The sequence below is a fragment of the Anabrus simplex genome, chromosome 1 (assembly GCF_040414725.1).
Source record: "Anabrus simplex isolate iqAnaSimp1 chromosome 1, ASM4041472v1, whole genome shotgun sequence".
NCBI lineage: Eukaryota > Metazoa > Arthropoda > Insecta > Orthoptera > Tettigoniidae > Anabrus > Anabrus simplex.
The window spans coordinates 1,506,382,848-1,506,401,331 of NC_090265.1; the positions used below are offsets into that span (position 1 = coordinate 1,506,382,848).

At 39.7% G+C, this 18,484-nt stretch overlaps 1 protein-coding gene across 1 annotated transcript in view; it reads right to left on the reverse strand.

The window, feature by feature from the left end:
• The window catches only part of LOC136879788 (uncharacterized), a 206,742-nt gene that overhangs the window by 169,313 nt on the left and 18,945 nt on the right, over positions 1-18,484 (reverse strand). The gene's annotated exons all lie outside the window — the stretch shown is intronic.

Genomic DNA, 18,484 nt, shown 5'->3' on the forward strand with positions numbered 1-18,484 from the left:
GTTGGCGTAAGGTAATAAAGGTTTAGAAAATTCATATCGATTGATCATTATTATTATTATTAGGTTCGTTACGACCCCTGAGGATCACGAGTGACTTGTTCGGTACGTCTTCTTTCTTCCCAACACCTCTTCATTCTCTCACTCCTCCTCTTTCTCTCGGCTTCCGTGATCTGAATCTGGATCCTGGTGTCTGTCCATCTGTGACCTTCCACGAGCTTTTTGTATTTGGACCTATCCTGTACTGTCATCAGTGGATATTTTTCCTTTATGCATCGATTGATCATATTATCAATTCAATTCAGATTTCATTTCCATTCAGTTGGCAGCATTACCGGAACCAGCAGTGCTCCCTCCTTACTCCTCAACCCACTACCAAAATCTATCACTAAAAAAGTGTGCGTACAATACATACCTTATCTCTTGGTGCCTTATGCTTAGCCAACCTTGAAGTTGGATAATAGAGCAGTAAAGTTGAGTTGAGACTGGAATGGTCACAGTCTCAAACAATGTGACAAGCTTTTTTCCATTACATTTTGACCAGTTTGTTGAGGGAAGGCAGGTTTATTTATCTTGCAAAAGTGACTTTTTTCTTTTTTTTTTAAAGGAGGGTAGGCTAGCATTCAGTCAGTCAGTACTGATCTGCATTTAGGGCAGTCGCCCAGGTGGCATTTTCCCTATCTGTTGTTTTCTTAGCCTTTTTTCTTGCTTGACTCAGTTGTACAATAGAGCTTGTAAGCATTTTAGACTACACTTGTGCTGTGGAGATTGCATTTCAGTGCCATAAATTAGTTTACCAAGTTGGTTAACTCAATGTTTTTATTGTTTTGGGAGTATGGATGAGTCTATTAATTTAGTGCCACATACTCTTCATTTGAAGAGACTATTTAGCAGCATTTTTGTAAGATAATGATAAAATCTACCCTATAAATATTTTATTTTAAAATCTGTCCAAGTTGATTTAATAATAATAATAATAATAATAATAATAATAATAATAATAATAATAATAATAATAATAATAATGATGATGATGATGATGATGATGACGACGACGACGATGATGATGATGATTCTCAACCTGGCCCTTTCGTCTAAAATCAAGAACAGCTGGCTTTGTGAAATTGAAACAGATCTCCAGGAAATCAACATCTCAGAAGACATTGTACAGGACAGATGTAAATTCACAACCAAAATCGACAATCACCACTTTGAAGACAAACCCAACACCAGAGCTACCATAACTTGGACAGAAGAATGAAGGAAGAAGCTCAGCGAGAGGATGAAGAGATTTTGGGAGGAAAAGAAGACCAACACATCAGCTAAGTAAGTTCAACCATGCTCGTGAGTAGGACATAACGACGTAAAATTAAAAAAAAAATCAGAATAATATTCTTCCATTTGTTCCACACATGCAGGGTCTCAGGTGCGAACTGCATTGCACATGAGGATTTGGCCCTGTTTTATGGCCGGATCCCCTTCCCGACGCCAACCCTATGTGGAGGGATGTGATCATTATTGTGTGCTTCTGTGGTGGTTGGTAGTGTGGTATGTTGTCTGAATATGAAGAGGGGAGTGTTGGGACTAAGACAAACACCTAGTCCCCGAGCCATAATAATTAATCAAAGGTGATTCAAATCCCCGACCTGCCCGGGAATCAAACCCAGGATCCTCTAAATCAAAGGACTCAATACTGACCATTCAGCCAATGAGTGGGACGATGATAATAATAATACCAAGCGAGCTGGCCATGCGCTTAGGGGTTCGCAGCTGTGAGCTCGCATTCGGGAGATAGTGGATTCAAATCGCACTATTGACAGACCTGAAGATGGTTTTACCATGGATTCCCATTTTCACACCAGGAAAATGCTGGGGTTGTACCTTAATTAAGGCCATGGCTGCTTCCTTCCCACCCTAGCCCTTTCCTATCCCATCGTCGCCATAAGATCTATCTATGTCGGTGCGACGTAAAGCAACTTGCAAAGAAAGAAAAAATACATTTTCGTTATAGACTATTAAGCCTTTCAGCATTCAGTCTGCAAGCCTTTGTGAATTAACTAAGCATCTCCACAATCCTCTATTTGTAACTAGCTCTGTGGCCTCATTTAATTCCATACAGCTTTAAATCATTGAAAGCTGAATGACAGAGAGAGACAAAGCTTTCAGAAAATTTAAAACTAGCCAAATACGGTACCAAATGATTTTGACCTGTACAAGACCCTTCGTAACAGGACCACACAGGCCGTAAGGAATGCTAAAATAAGACACTCACAGAACATTTTGCTAACCCGAAACACGACAACAATCTGGAAAACCGTTAAAAAAATGGGCATAAGCGGAAATAAAATACATACTGCTGATATTAAAATATCACTGGATGATTTAAACCAATACTTTACTACAAGACCTGTTAACATTGACGAGACAACAAAAGAACAGATGATTAACAAAATTCTACACAATGGCAATACTAACAATGGAGGAGAAGAGTTATATTTTTCCCTCGTAACTCCTGCAGAAGTGAGACAAATTGCACGATCAATAAAGACAACTGCGACAGGATGTGACAAGATTGTTCCACAGTACTGTTAAAAACTCTAGACGTAATCCTACCAACTCTAACCCACATCATAAATACCTCACTGATAACCGGCATATTCCCTTCCCTTTGGAAATATGCAATTGTTCACCCACTCCCCAAGACCAACAATCCCGTGGAACCCAAAGACTTTTGATCCATTTGCATTTTACCATTTCTGTCCAAAATTTTGGAGAAAATAGTTCACAGACAAATAACCGCATATTTAAATAACAATATACTTCTTGACAAATACCAGTCTGGTTTTAGAAGCAATCATAGCACAACTACTGCTCTGCTTAAAGTTACAAACGACATAGGAGTAGCTATGGATAATGGAGAAGTTACTGTTTTAACTCAAGATTCTAGACCTTAGTAAGGCCTTCGACTGTGTTGACACGGACATACTAATAGCAAAATGACGTGCTCTTAATTTCTCACAAAGCACACTATCCTGGATGTATTCCTATCTCTCTGATCGCCGGCAGTGTGTATCTACAGGTGAAAATTTGTCTTCACGGCAATCTGTAGAGACTGGAATACAACAGGGGTCAGTGCTAGCGCCACTCCTATTTTCAATCTTCATTTCAGGACTAACACAAGTAATTAAACATTGTCAATATCATGTGTACACAGACGACATACAGATATATACACATGCACATCCTTGTGACTTACCGACTGCAATAAATAATATGAACGACGACCTAGGAAGAATATGTAGGTAGACCGATGACCATGCACTAAAAATCAATGTCCAAAAATTTCAGTGTATTCTTTTAGCTACCCAAAAAACCCATGCACGACTTACAGATATCCATACCCACTCATTAACATTAAGAGGCACTCAGTTACACAGTTAAAAACTTAGGGATGAGAATGGATAAAAACCTTAGTTGGAACGATCATGTAACAGGTATATGTCAGCGAGTGTTTTATTCCTTACATTCCCTTAAAAAACTCAGAGATTTACTCCCCCAAAATGTAAGAAAACTGCTTATCTAAAGCATGGTAATGCCAATATTCGACTACTGTGACATAGTATACAGTAACCTGAACGCCTCACTTTCCGTCAAGCTCCAAAAGGCACATAACACATGCGTTTGATTTATTTCAGATATACCAAGGTTTAGCCATATTTCTCCCGCTTTTGATAGGCTTTCATGGCTACGCTTAAGAGAGCGACAAAATTTACACACTCTTTCCCTGTTACATCGTATACTGAACCTTAACACACCTGAATACCTTGCCACACAATTCCATTACCTAGCATCACCTTCTAGTATTCCTACCAGATCATCATCCACCGCAGTACTAAGCATTCCCATTCACTGCTCAACTGGCTACAGTAGATCATTTATAGTCGCCGCCAGCCGAATTTGGAATTCCCTACCTGCTGAAATTAGGAGCGTGTCAAACCACCTCCGCTTTAAGAAACTCTGTCAAACCTGGTTAATAAATAATAATAATTTCTTATAACATAGTAGGATTAGTTCATAGCTAAGTATTAGATTAATTAAAATATTTAATTGATACCTTAAGATATTAAACTGTAGATAATTTAGTGTATATTTAACTCTTCATGTAAGTATATGTATGGTCAGATAGAATAGCAGGCTTCATAGCCTGAGTCCCGCCATATAAAACAAGACAATAAATAAATAAATAAATAAATAAAAATAAATAAAGCTGATTCTAACCTTCATTGCTTTGGTCTCCCTCTACTTCTCTTACTCTCCATGGCCGAGTTCATTATTCTCCTACGTAAGTTGTCCTCCTCCATTCACCTCATATGACAGGCATAATCAAAGCCTGTTTATGCACAGAGCTTCACGCATTGATTTCATTCCTAACTCAGCCTTTATTTCCTCATCTTGAGTATCCTTCTTCTATTGCCCCCACCTGTTTGTATCAGCAATCCCTCTCAGTAATTTCATGTCTGTTGAAATGAAACGTCGTGTGGCTTTTAGTGCCAGGATATCCCAGGATGGGTTCGGCTCGCCAGGTGCAGGTCTTTCTATTTGACCCCCGTAGGCGACCTGTGCATCGTGATGAGGATGAAATGATGATGAAGACAACACATACACCCAGCCCCCGTGCCATTGGAATTAACCAATTAAGGTTAAAATCCCCGACCCAACCAGGAATCGAACCCGGGACCCTCTGAACCGAAGGCCAGTATGCTGACCGTTCAGCCAACGAGTTTCATGTCTGTTAATTCTAATTTATGAGTAAGATATCTTGAGTTCAACCTACTTTCATTAGCATACAGCAAATTTGGTCTGAAAACAGAACATAAAGACAGTTTTGCCCAGTAACTGACTTCTTTCTTACAGAATACTGGACCATTAAAGACAGCTGTGAGCTCACTGCATTTACTTTTCTACACCTTGATTCAATTTCACTTAGTATACTACTATAGGGGCTGCATGGCCGAGGCGGTAAAGGCGTACTCAGTTCGCCCAGAAGGACGTGCGTTCGAATCCCCGTCAGGAAGTCGCAACATTTAAAAAACGAGATTTCCACTTCCGGAGGTGTGCACCTGAGGTTCACTCAGCCTACACCAAAAATGAGTACCAGGTTAATTCCTGGGGACAAGGGCAGCCGGGCGTAGAGCTAACCTCTCTACCCCATCAAGTGCCGAGGTTATGAATAGTGGAAGCCTTTACCTTCCACCCCTCCAAGGGCCTACATGGCATGTACGGGGATGACTTTGCTTTTTTTTTTTTTTTTTAATACTACTATCCTGGGAGGATACACATCCTAATTACTTGATACGAACTGCATGTTTCAGTTTCTTATTCCCTACCAGGTATTCCATCCTCTTAGATTTATTTCCTACTAGCATCACTTTAGTCTTTCATTTTCATATCTCACTTGCCATACCACTTTTCAAGCTTCAAGATACTAGACTGCAGGTTTCCAGCACAGTCTGCCATTAACACCATGTCTTTGACATAGGACAAACATTTTCACCCAACTGAGTCCCTCCCAGCCATAATATACCTTTCAATCAATGATTCACAAATACTATGAACAACAAAGGTGAAAGATTGTTTAGCCGCTGTAACTGTTTTGAACCAAAAACTCATTCTACCATCAATTCTCACTGCAGCTAAATTGTCTACATAAATGCCTTGGATTGCTCTTAATACTTCCTCCTAATACAATAATCCACCAGTCCAACTAACATCTTTGCCCTTGGTACTCTATCACATACCTTTTCTAGGTCTATGAAACATTAACATTTCTTCTCATAGCATTTTTCAATTATTTGACACATACTGAAAATCTTAAAATCTCCTCCCCTGCAAACCATGTGACCTTGCCACGGTGGAGAGACTTGCGTGTCCCAATGAAGGAAATAGCCAACTCGCGGGTGCATTCATATCGGATGGGTATCTGTTGAGAGACCAGACTAATGAATGGTTCATCAAAAGGGGGGTAGCAGCCTTTTGGAAGTTCCAAGGCAGAAGTCTAGATGATTGACTGATATGGCCTTGTAATAATACTCAACATGGCTTAGTTGTGTTGATACTGCTACACAGCTGAAAGTAATGGGAAACTACAGCCGTAACTAACTCCCGAGGACATGCAGCTCTCTCTGTATGAATAATGTACAGATGATGGCTTCCTCCCGGGTAAAATATTCCGGAGGTAAACTAGTCCCCCATTTGGATCTCCAGGTGGGGACTACACGAGAGGAGGCGATCATCAGGAAGATGGATACTGACATTCTGCGAGTTGGAGCATGGAATGTTAGAAGTTTGAATCATTGTGGTAGGTTAGAGAATCTGAAAAGGGAGACGGATAGACTAAAGTTAGTTGTAGTTGGTATAAGTGATGTACGTTGGCAGGAAGAACAGGATTTTTGGTCAGGCAACTACCAAATTATCAACACAAAATCAAATAGGGAAAATGCAGGATTTGGTTTAATAATGAATAAGAAAATACGGCAGCATGTAAGCTACTACAACCAGCTTCTTCTTCTTAAGACGCCGTCTCCGAGCGGAGGTTGGCGATCCAATACGGCTGATGATGACCCCTAGATGGGTCGAAACTAGTACCGTGTAATTTATAATTTTGTGAATATATTTTAGTATTGAAAAGGTGGAAACGTTTATGTTGTTATTATTATTACTTATATTCTCAGTTCAATATGGACCAAAAACATGAAATTCATAACCATTAACCACGTAACTAGCTCTGATCTTGACAGCGCAGAATGGAATGCCATTTCTGAAGTACAGCAGTGCCATCTTCGAAGGTCTTTCAGCCATGAATTTCTTCTTCTCCCAACAAATCTCTTCCCCTGTATCTTCCCTTCGATAATAAGCTCTAATAACTGATACCTCTCACCTCTCATGATATGTCCTAGATATTGCGTTTTCCTCTGTTTTATGGTGAGCAGTAGTTCTTTTTGCTTTTTCATCCGACGAAGGACCTCGGCATTTGAGATTTTCATTACCCAGGATATCCGCAAGAGACGGCGATACAGGAACATTTCGAAGGCATCAATACGTTTTTCTATGATTGGATCCAGAGTCCGGCTTTCACATCCATATAGGAGAACAGAAAATATATAGCAGTGGATCATACAAATTCGTAGTTGGAGACTGAGATCTGACCTCACAAATAATTTCTTCATGGTAATGAATTGTTTCCTGGCCTGCTCAAGTCTAGATATTATCTCCCGTTTGGAGTTACATTGGTCATCCAAAATGGTACCCAGATATTTGAGAGAAGACACTTGCTCTACTATTTTATCTTTTATTGTGAGATTTGTCCGAATTGTCTTCTTAGAGAACACCATCAGTTTCGTCTTTGAGGGGTTAACATATAATCCAAACTCTTCACTGTGCTGAACTAAGGAGTTTATCATGCACTGAAGGGCAGGCATGTCATCAGCATAGCGAAATAATTATTGTCATCAAGACAGACACCAAACCAATGCCCACCACAACAGTGCAGGTCTATATGCCTACTAGTTCAGTGGATGATGAGAAAATTGAAAGAATGTATGAAGAGATACAAGATTTAATACAATATGTAAAAGATGACGAGAATCTAATTGTGATGGAAGACTAGAATGCCGTGGTAGGGCAAGGAAGAGAAGGTAATACAGTAGAGGACTTTGGGTTGGGACAAAGGAACGAAAGAGGCAGTCGGCTGGTTGAATTCTGCACTGATCATAATTTAGTCCTTGCCAATACTTGGTTCAAACACCACAAACAACAGCTGTATACGTGGACGAAACCTGGAGATACTGGAAGGTATCAAATAGACTTCATTATGATTAGGTAGAGATTCAGATATCAGGTGTTCAATTGCAGAACTTTCCCAGGAGTAGACATGGATTCTGACCACAACTTGTTGGTCGCGAATTGCCATCTGAAGTTGAAGAAATTGAAGAAAGGAAGAAATGCAAGAAGATGGGATCTAGACAATTGAAAGAAAAGAGTGTGAGGGATTGTTTCAAGGAACATGTTGCACAAGGACTAAATGAAAAGGCTGAAGGAAACAAAATAGAGGAAGAGTGGATAGTAATGAAAAATGAAGTCAGTAGGGCTGCTGAAGAAATGTTAGGAAGGAAGAAAAGATCAACTAAGAAACAGTGGATAACTCAGGAGATATTAGATCTGATTGATGAACGACGAAAATACAAGAATGCTAAAAATGAAGATGGCAGAAAAGGATACAGGCGATTAAAGAATGAAATGGGTAGAAAATACAAGGTAGCTAAGGAAGAAAGGCTGAGGGAGAAGTGCAAGAATGTCAAAGGTTGTATGGTCCTAGGAAAGGTAGATGCTGCATACAGGAAAATCAAGGAAACCTTTGGAGAAAGGAAATCTAGGTGTATGAATATTAAGAGCTCAGGTGGAAAGCCACTTCTAAGAAAAGAAGACAAAGCAGAAAGATGGCAAGAACATATCCAACAGTTGTATCAAGGTAAAAATGTAGATGATTTGGTTCTGGAATAAGAAGAGGATGTTAACGCTGATGAAATGGGAGACCCAATTTTGAGGTCAGAGTTGACCGAGCTATGAGAGACCTAAATAGGAACCAGACACCTGGAATTGATGATATTCCCTCTGAATTACTGACTGACTTAGGAGAAACCAGCATGACAAGGTTATTCCGTCTAGTGTATAAGATGTATGAAACAGGGGAAGTGCCATCTGGTTTTCGGCAGAATGTTGTTATACCTATTCCCAAGAAAGCCGGTGCTGACAAGTATGAAAACTACCGCACCATTACTTTAGTATCTCATGCCTGCAAAATTTTAACATGTATTATTTGCAGAAGCATGGAAAGAGAAGTTGAAGCTGAGCTGGGAGAAGATCAATTTGGCTTCAGAAGAAATGTGGGAACATGTGAAGCAATCCTAACTTTACATCTGATCTTAGAGGATCGAATTAAGAAGGACAAGCCCACGTACATGGCATTCGTAGATCGAGAAAAGTCATTTGATAATGTTGATTGGACCAAGCTATTTAAGATTCTGAAGGTGATTGGGATCAAATACTGAGAACGAAGAATTATCTACAATCTGTATAAAAATCAGTCTACTGAGCTCGATAGCCGCAGTCGCTTAAGTGCGGCCAGTATCCAGTATTCGGGAGATAGTGGGTTCGAACCTCACTGTTGGCAGCCCTGAAAGTGGTTTTCCATGGTTTCCCATTTTCACACCAGGCAAATGCTGGGGCTGTACCTTAATTAAGGTCACGGCCGCTTTCTTCCCAGTCTTGGCCCTTTCCTTCCCCATCGTCACCATAAGACCTATCTGTGTCGGTGAGACATAAAGCCAATAGCAAAAAAAAAAAAAAAAAAAAAAAAAAAAAAAAAAAAAAAAAAGAATCAGTCCGCAGTCATAAGAATTGATGGCTTTGAAAAAGAAGCAGCAATCCGGGAAGGAGTGAGGCAAGGCTGCAGTTTGTCCCCCACTCCTTTTCAATATTTGCATAGAACAGGCAGTAAAGGAAATCAAAGAGGAATTTGGAAAGGGAATCACAATCCAAGGAGAGGAAGTCAAGACCTTGAGATTTGCCAATGATATTGTTATTTTATCTGATACTGCAGAAGATCTCGAAAAGCTGCTGAATGGTATGGGTGAAGCCTTGCGTAAGGAGTACAAATTGAAAATAAGTAAGTCCAAAACAAAAGTAATGGAGTGCAGTGAAACGAAGGCAGGTGATAGAGGAAATATTAGATTAGGAAATGAAGTCTTAAAGGAAGTAGATGAATATTGTTACTTGGATAGTAAAGTAACTAACAATGGCAGAAGTAAGGAGGACATAAAATGCAGACTAGCACAAGCAAGGAAGAGCTTTCTTAAGAAAAGAAATTTGCTCACTTCAAACATTGATATAGGAATTAGAAAGATGTTTCTGAAGACTTTCATCTGGAGCATAGCATTGTATGGAAGTGAAACATGGGTGATAACTAGCTCAGAAAGAAAGAGAATAGAAGCTTTTGAAATGTGGTGTTACAGAAGAATGCTGAAGGTGAGATGGATAGATCGAACTATGAATGAAGAGATACTGAATTGAATTGGTGAAAAGGGATGGATTTGGCTAAATTTGACAAGAAGAAGAGATAGAATGATAGGACACATCTTAAGACACCCAGGACTTGTTCAGTTGGTTTTTGAAGGAAGTGTAGGCTGTAAGAACGGTAGGGGTAGACCAAGGTATGAATATGACAAGCAGATTAGAGCAGATGTAGGATGGAATAGTTATGTAGAAATGAATAGGTTAGTACAGGATAGGGTGTCATGCATGGCTGCATCAAACCAGTCTATGGACTGATGACTCAAACAACAACAACAACAACAACACTGAAAATCTGGTCCCTTCCTAACATGATCTAAACACAGGGAGGGCCGCCACTCAGAATGTGTCCAAGATGCCCCACCCCTATTTCACAGCAACTGGTATTCTGACTTTGAGGATCAAGTAGGCCACTCGGCCATAGCCCATAATTCACGAATTAGGACTACTACTACTACTACTACTACTACTACTACTACTAAATAATGATACGCGGGCTATCTTTTCGGTAAGGACCATTTTGCAATAAAACAATAACTACTGTATCTTTTTAGGCAATTTATGTTTTATCCGCTCTCCATTTTACTTCAAACATTTATCATATCATGAGAATTTTTTGCAAACCCTCATCATAGAAGTCTGCCACCTGGGATGAGAGCCTTGTCTGAATCGTTGTTTCCACTTCCTTGTCAACAAGTAACCTTTAATCTCATTATTATTGGTCATATGTATTTATGACTGAAATTCAAACCAAAACTATTTTAATGTGAAGTAAATTACATTATAATCTGGCTCTGTGGTCTAAGGGTAGTGAGCCTGCCTCTTACAAGGATTACTGGCCAGATCAAAGATTTTTACCTGGACCTGAGGGCTGGTTCGGGGTCCATTCAGCCTACGTGAGAAAAATTGAGGGACTAGCGGACAGTCAGATAGCGGCCTCGGTCTGGGATGCCAAGTATAATGGCTGAGAGAATTTGTTGCGATGACCGCATGTCACCTCGTTATCTTCAGGTCTTCGAGCTGAGTAGTGGTTGCTTGGTAGGTCAAGGCCCATCAGGACTCTAGTGCCATGGGGTTTGTTGTTTGTTTTAACAACATTATAAATGTTTTATTATTCTTTATTCATGCATTTACTTATCAGTGCCGTTATACATTTTACTTTCTTATAGCTGGCATCATTTGACAGTATTCCCTAATGGACCTTACTATTTCTCTCCTATTAGTGTGAAGCTATGATTTATACACTGGTGAAAAAATATCCAAATGCCAAGAAGGGGTTGTGCTAGATTAACGAACATTCGTAGGCGTGTTTATACATCTGAAAGATGACACTGATTGAAATTTCCCGCATATCGCATCAGCATGGTGCTAGTAGTGGCCCCATGATTTTATACATCAGGTTTGCTTTAAACACAGGCTGTACTGTACGAGAGCATTAGTTACCTGCGAGATTGGATGGAGTAACTGTGAGTGGGGCAAGAATGCCTTTACAATGACGAAGAGACCAGTATCAACAGCTCACTGCAGTTGAACGAGGCCATATAATAGGGCTACATGAAGGTTGATTTTCCTTCCACGCTATTGCAGAAAACTTGGCAGAAATGTCTTCACTGTGCATGGGTGGTAGCAGCAGTGGTCACAAGAAGGTATGCTCGCAAGAAGACCAGGCTCCGGACGTCCCCGTGGCACCACTGAGAGGGAGGACCACCGTATTCGATGTATGGCTGTGGTGCAATGGACTGTGTCTGCAACAGCAATTTGAGTGGTAGTTGGCACCACAGTGATGCAACAAACTGTTCAAAATTGCTTACTTGAAGGACAGCTCCGAGCCGAACGCCCTGTGGCGTGCATTCCACTCACCCCAAACCACCGCCGTCTGCGACTTCAGTGGTGTCAAGCGAGAGCTCGTTGGAGGATGGAGTGGAGGTTCGTTGTGTTTTCCAATGAAAGCCGGTTCTGCCTTGGTGCCAGTGATGGCCGTGTGTTAGTTAGAAGGAAGCCAGGTGAGCGCCTGCATTCCACCTGTCTGTGGTGTTGACACACTGGACCTACACCGGGAGTTCTGCTTTGGGGAGCAATTTCCTATGACAGCAGGAGCACTCTCGTGGTTATCCCACGCACCCTGACTGCAGATGTGTACGTCCATCTGGTGATTTGACCTGTTGTGCTGCCATTCATGAACAGCATTCCCGGGGGTGTTTTCCAACAGGAAAATGCACACCCCCATGCTGCTGTTGTAATTCAAAGTGCTCTACAGAGTGTCAACATGTTGCTTTGGCCTGCTCAATCCGCCGATCTGTCCCCAATCGTGCACATATGGGACATCATTGGATGACAACTCCAGCATCATCCACAACCAGCATTAACTGTCCCTGTATCGACTGACCAAGGGCAACAGGCATGGAACTCCATCCCGCAAACTGACATCCAGTACCTGTATGACATAATGCATCCACGTTTGCATGCCTGCATTCAACAGTCAGGCGATTTTGCCGGTTATTAATGGACCAGCATGGCACATTTGTAATGGCTTTTCTCACACGGATATTAACCTTTAGTCTTGTACCTTTAATCAATTAAATATGTTACCCCGTATTCTACATTCCTTATTTTATGGTGTTTGGATATTATTTTCAACCAGAGTAGTTATTTTCTGACTGTTGGGTTGTATTCTGCATTGCCATCCTTACAGTGAAGAGATCCTGGTTGCCAGTGCAATATTTTGCTGTTATCTTTTAACTCTCATGTTGGTAGCATTCATGATTTGCTAGGACTTGAATTATTGCCAATGTTCACATTGACATATCATGAAAATCACTACTGGTATATTTTGGAATGCAATCGGCTAATATATTATGTGCTGTTAGGATTAGGGCATCAGGTAAGTACAATAAGTGCATGTAAAAATGATGTATTTAATAGCTTGGTGGGTTTAGGATTACATATTAAGTTTCATGAATAACTTACTCAAGCAAGTGAGCCCCTACAGTTGCAGCTTGCATTGAGATATGGTTTGTTTTGATAATGTCTGGTGATTTTTCTTAAGTTGGCAGCAATGATGGATCTTACCCAAGCCTGCTATACAATAGAAGTCCGCTATACCGAGTACGACATATAACGAGAACTCCGTTATAGCAACGACTTTTTTCTGCCCCTTCGAAATTCCTATATTAAACTGTGTTTTGTCCTTCGGTTACAGCGAGAACCCTGTCACTGACGCATCCGTTATTACGAGCGATAAAGCGTGCACGATTTTTTCCGTTACCGATATTTATGCACCCCAGCGATGATATTGCATGCGATCGATTACCTTCGGTATCGTTTCCTCACTATGTGCACTAGCGATTTCTCTCGTCGACATTCGAAGGCGATGTCGGAGTAGATTAGTAATACTCATCGACAGCTGTTCCGTAAAGAAAATTCGAAATGAAAGAGAACATATTTTCGTAATAAAGGCGTAAATAACGTGTCCGATAACGGTTGTTAACTCGTCAATAATTAGGGCTGACTAAACGACCGCTTACTTTTGAGGCCAAATACTGCAATTAAGTAAGAATGGGATACACCTCGAGATATGGCAGAGTGCTTAATTGATTTCAGAGGTTAGTTTATATTTTGTCGCGTCGGTTAAATTACGGAAAGGCTATTATGAAAATTTATAGCGAGAAAGTTATCATTTCTCTAATGGCGCTTGAAGTGTGTTTTCATCATACGTTTAGTACGGTTAAGTTAGGATACGTGATGCTGTTTGAATAAGAAAACTGAAACGTTTGCAACAAAATGAGATCGATCATCTTCGGTACGGTATAGTTTTCTCACTTTGTGCATTTGCGAGCTCTCTCGTTGACATTCAAAGGTGATGTTGGAGTTGATTAATAATACCCATAGACTGCTGTTCTCTAAAGAAAATTCGAAATGAAAGAGGATAACACGTTTTCGTAATAAATGCGTAAATAACGTGGCCGATAGCAGCTGTTAACTCGTTAAAAGTAAAGACTGAAGTAAACGATATCTTAATTTTAATGTTATTATGGAAATTAAGTAAGAATATGATACACCTCAAGATATGGCAGAGTACATCACTGATTTCAGAGGATATTTCATATCTTCTTGCGTCTAGTTACGGCTATTTCCATGTAAATTTCTCGCGAGGAGGTTATTTCTCTACATGCGTTTAGGGTACACAGTCTATCGTAGAGACCGAGGAGATAAAAAGGGAGGGGGGGGTGTTTATTCTGGTGAAGGAAACTTACTGTTCACATGAATGGTTTACCGATGAAAGGGATGAAATATTAGGGATAAAATTAGTTTGTGATAATATGAAGGAGGTGGGAATTATAGGAACATACAGGCCTGGAAGAGAGGAAAGAGGCATGGAAATCTTTGAAAAAATAATAGATTATACTCATAAAAACAATAATAATGATATGGTAATAATTGGGGGAGATCTAAATTTGCCTGAAGTTGAATGGAAAGGAGCTGCAAGTGAAGCCCATGAACAGAAACTGGCAAATAAGTTAATTTGGGAGGGAGGACTTACACAAGTAGTACCAGAACCGACTCGTCTCAATAACTTACTAGATGTATTCTTGGTTAAACCATGGGAAATTGTTGATAAAACTGAGGTAATTGAAGGAATAGGAGACCATAAGGCTGTAATAATGGATGTAGGACTCGTACCAAAAAGGCTTAATAAGAGGGTTACACAAGACAAGAAATTGTACAGGAAAACTAAAGTTGATGAATTTGGGACTTACCTTAAATCACAATTCAGTTGTTGGATAAGTGAAAGGAGTAACGTGGATACACTTTGGGCTAAATTTAAAGGAATTATTTGGGAAGGAGAGAAGAGATTTGTACCTGTTAAGAAGGGTAAAATGACCTCAGACCCTGTTTATTATACAAGGGAAATAAGAAAATTAAAAAGAAAATGTAGAATAGTAAACAGGAAAATCAAAGAGGGTAGGGAGAGTAGAGAAACTAGAAAACAGCTAATGAGGGAACTGAATAGAGTGAAAAAGGAAGCAAAAGAGAATTATATGAATGGCATACTTCAAGAGGGTAATGACCACAAAGGGAAATGGAAAAAGCTGTATTCATATATCAGGAATCAAAAAGGAAAAGGAGTCCAAATTCCTACAATGGTGGGAGAAGGGGGTGAACACTATTTAACAGATACTGAGAAAGCAAACCTATTTAGTAGGGAATTTAGAGATTCAGTAGATGATTGTCAAGAGTTGGAAACCGAAACAGAAGATAGAGAGGGAGAGAGACAGAGGGAAACAAGAAGCTTCTCATTCACAAACGAAGATATTTTCAGAGAAATCCAACTGCTTCAGCAAGGAAAAGCTGCAGGAAGTGATCAAATTACTGGGGAGGTATTAAAGACAATGGGGTGGTACATAGTGCCTTATTTAAAATTTCTCTTTGACTATGTCATAAATAATAGTGTAATACCAAAGGAATGGAAGGAATCTATAATAATACCAATTTATAAAGGAAAGGGTGATAAAAGGAAACCAGAGAACTACAGACCAATCAGCCTGACCAGTATAGTTTGTAAAATTCTGGAGAGTTTAATATCGAAGTATATCAGAGGGATATGTGATGATAAAAATTGGTTCATGAGGAGCCAGTATGGATTTAGAAAGAAATTTTCTTGTGAGGCTCAACTGGTGGGATTTCAGCAGGACATATCAGATCAGTTGGATTCAGGAGGTCAGTTAGATTGCATAGCCATAGATCTTTCCAAAGCCTTTGATAGAGTGGAACATGGAATATTATTAAAGAAATTGGAGGGAATAGGATTGGACGTAAGGGTTACACGTTGGATAAAAGCATTTCTAAATTCAAGGGTTCAGAAAGTCAAAGTAGGAAATAATGTATCGCAGGAAAAGAAAGTTTGGAAGGGAATTGCACAGGGTAGTATAATCGGTCCGTTACTTTTCTTAATATACGCAAATGATTTAGGGAACAATATAACATCAAAAATAAGATTGTATGCAGATGACATAATTGTTTATAGAGAAATAAACAACATTGAGGATTGTTCAGAATTACAAAGGGACCTTGAAAGTATCCAACAATGGGTTGAAGAAAATAATATGAAGGTTAATGCAGGCAAATCAACTGTTACAACTTTTACAAACAGGAGCTTTAAAACTGAATTTGAATATACTTTGGATGAGGTAGTTATCCCAAAAGATGGCAAGTGCAAATACTTAGGTGTGAGATTTGAAAGTAATTTGCACTGGAAGGGTCATATTGATGACATTGTTGGGAAAGCATACAGATCATTACATGTCATAATGAGGCTACTTAAAGGATGCAACAAAGAATTAAAAGAAAAAAGTTACCTGAGTATGGTTCGTCCATTATTGGAATATGCAAACAGTGTTTGGGATCCTCACCAAGAATACCTAATAAAAGAAATAGATAGTGTGCAGAGGAAAGCAGCAAGATTTGTAACAGGGGATTTCAGGAGAAAGAGTAGTGTATCAGAAATGTTAAAGGAACTTGGGTGGGAAACTTTAAGTAAGAGAAGGGAGAAAACTAGACTTACAGGATTATATAGAGCCTATACAGGAGAAGAAGCATGGGGAGATATCCGTGAGAGGCTTCAGTTGGAAAATAATTATATCGGCAGGACTGACCACAAATATAAAATTAGAAGGAATTTTAGCAGAAGCGATTGGGGTAAATTTTCATTCATTGGGAAGGGTGTGAAGGAGTGGAACAGTTTACCAGGGGTAGTGTTTGATCCTTTTCCAAAATCTGTACAGATATTCAAGAAGAGAATAAACAGCAACAGAGAAAATAAATGAAGTGTTAGAGGGCATTCGACCGGTGCAGGTTATTGTAAATATAAAAAAATGTGTGTGAATAAATTAATTCCATCCCCTGGTCTAAGGAGTTTGGACAGCCCAAGTAGGGGACTGCCTGTAGGGGTGAAGTACAGTGGGGACTTCGAGGGCCCTGGGACCGCTACGGTAGCTGTGAAGGCCCTTCAGGAACTCTGAAAAGTGGTGGCAAAAGGGGCTCTGGTTAAGACGCAGCAGGTCGTTATGCTACTTAGGATCCAGAACGGGTAAAAAAAAAAAATAGTAAATAAATAAATGCAATGTAAATATTAATGTTATACCAGTTTTATAGTATCATTTGAAGCAATTCCACATACTGTATATCAGTTGACTATATTTGTAAGTAGTACAGGAGATATTATAATTAGAATTTTGTAAACAATATAAATTTATTAAGGATGAGCTGTGTGTTTAATAGAAAACATTGTTAGCGTAAATTGTATAATATTGTATTATAGGAAAAATTTTGTTCTCTTGTTAATTTAATATTTAGTGCTTGACAATAATGTATTTTAGTGTACCATTTGCCACCGAGGTAGACACCTCATTTGCAAATAAAGAGATTTTGATTTGATTTGATATGTTTTCATTATACATATACGGTTAGGTAAAGTGACGCTGTTTGAAGAAGAAAGCTGAGGTGTTTGCTACAGAAATCTCTGGAGTGATAACGTATTTCTCCGAATACAAGACTTTCTTCCTCAGAATCTCATGCGAAAACTCAAGGGTTGTTGCATTCGCGTCTAACAGTAAGTTAATTGATACCACTGACAACTACCGCGGTATCCATGCTGGACGCGCACAGAACTCGTTGACAATAAACGACCGCCTCTTTACTATAGCCTACATCGCTAGCCGCGACAACCGGTTGTACAGTGCCTGAGTGTTTCTCAAATCTGCAGAATGGCATCAAAACATGCGACCCTTCGAATTCTTAGAAAAGCCATGGCTACTCAGTGGCAGAGTTATAACGCTTCTATTGTACTCGACGCATAGTAAAATTAATGTTTATAGACAGCAGGAATATTTTCGTGATGGATAGTCGTATTGTAAAGATACGTAAAAAAGGTACTGCCGGCAAATTTTCAACGGGTTCTAGTCGATATTATGATGCGAAGATTAAGTTAATGATTATTAAACACTCGGAAATGTAGAATAATTGTGCAGCCGCAAGAAAATACGGCATAGGCCTAATTGAAGCCAATATTTGATGTTAGTGTGAATACAAAGAGCTAAAAAAATGCGTATTGTACAAAAAAATGCATTCAGTGGTCCGCAACAAGGACGCTTTAAAGAAGTCGAAGATGAAATTGTGAGGTGTGTGCACGAAAAGTGCAAGGATGAAATGGCCATACCGTGGCGATATAAACTCGTTCGTTGACTTTCAACGTCCGCGATTACGCCTATATATCGCTAGCCGCTGAATTTGGCCGAACCCGGCAAGCGAGACGTGCGTGTAGCTGTAGTTGGTTATATCTGATGCTGCGTAAGAGTACCGG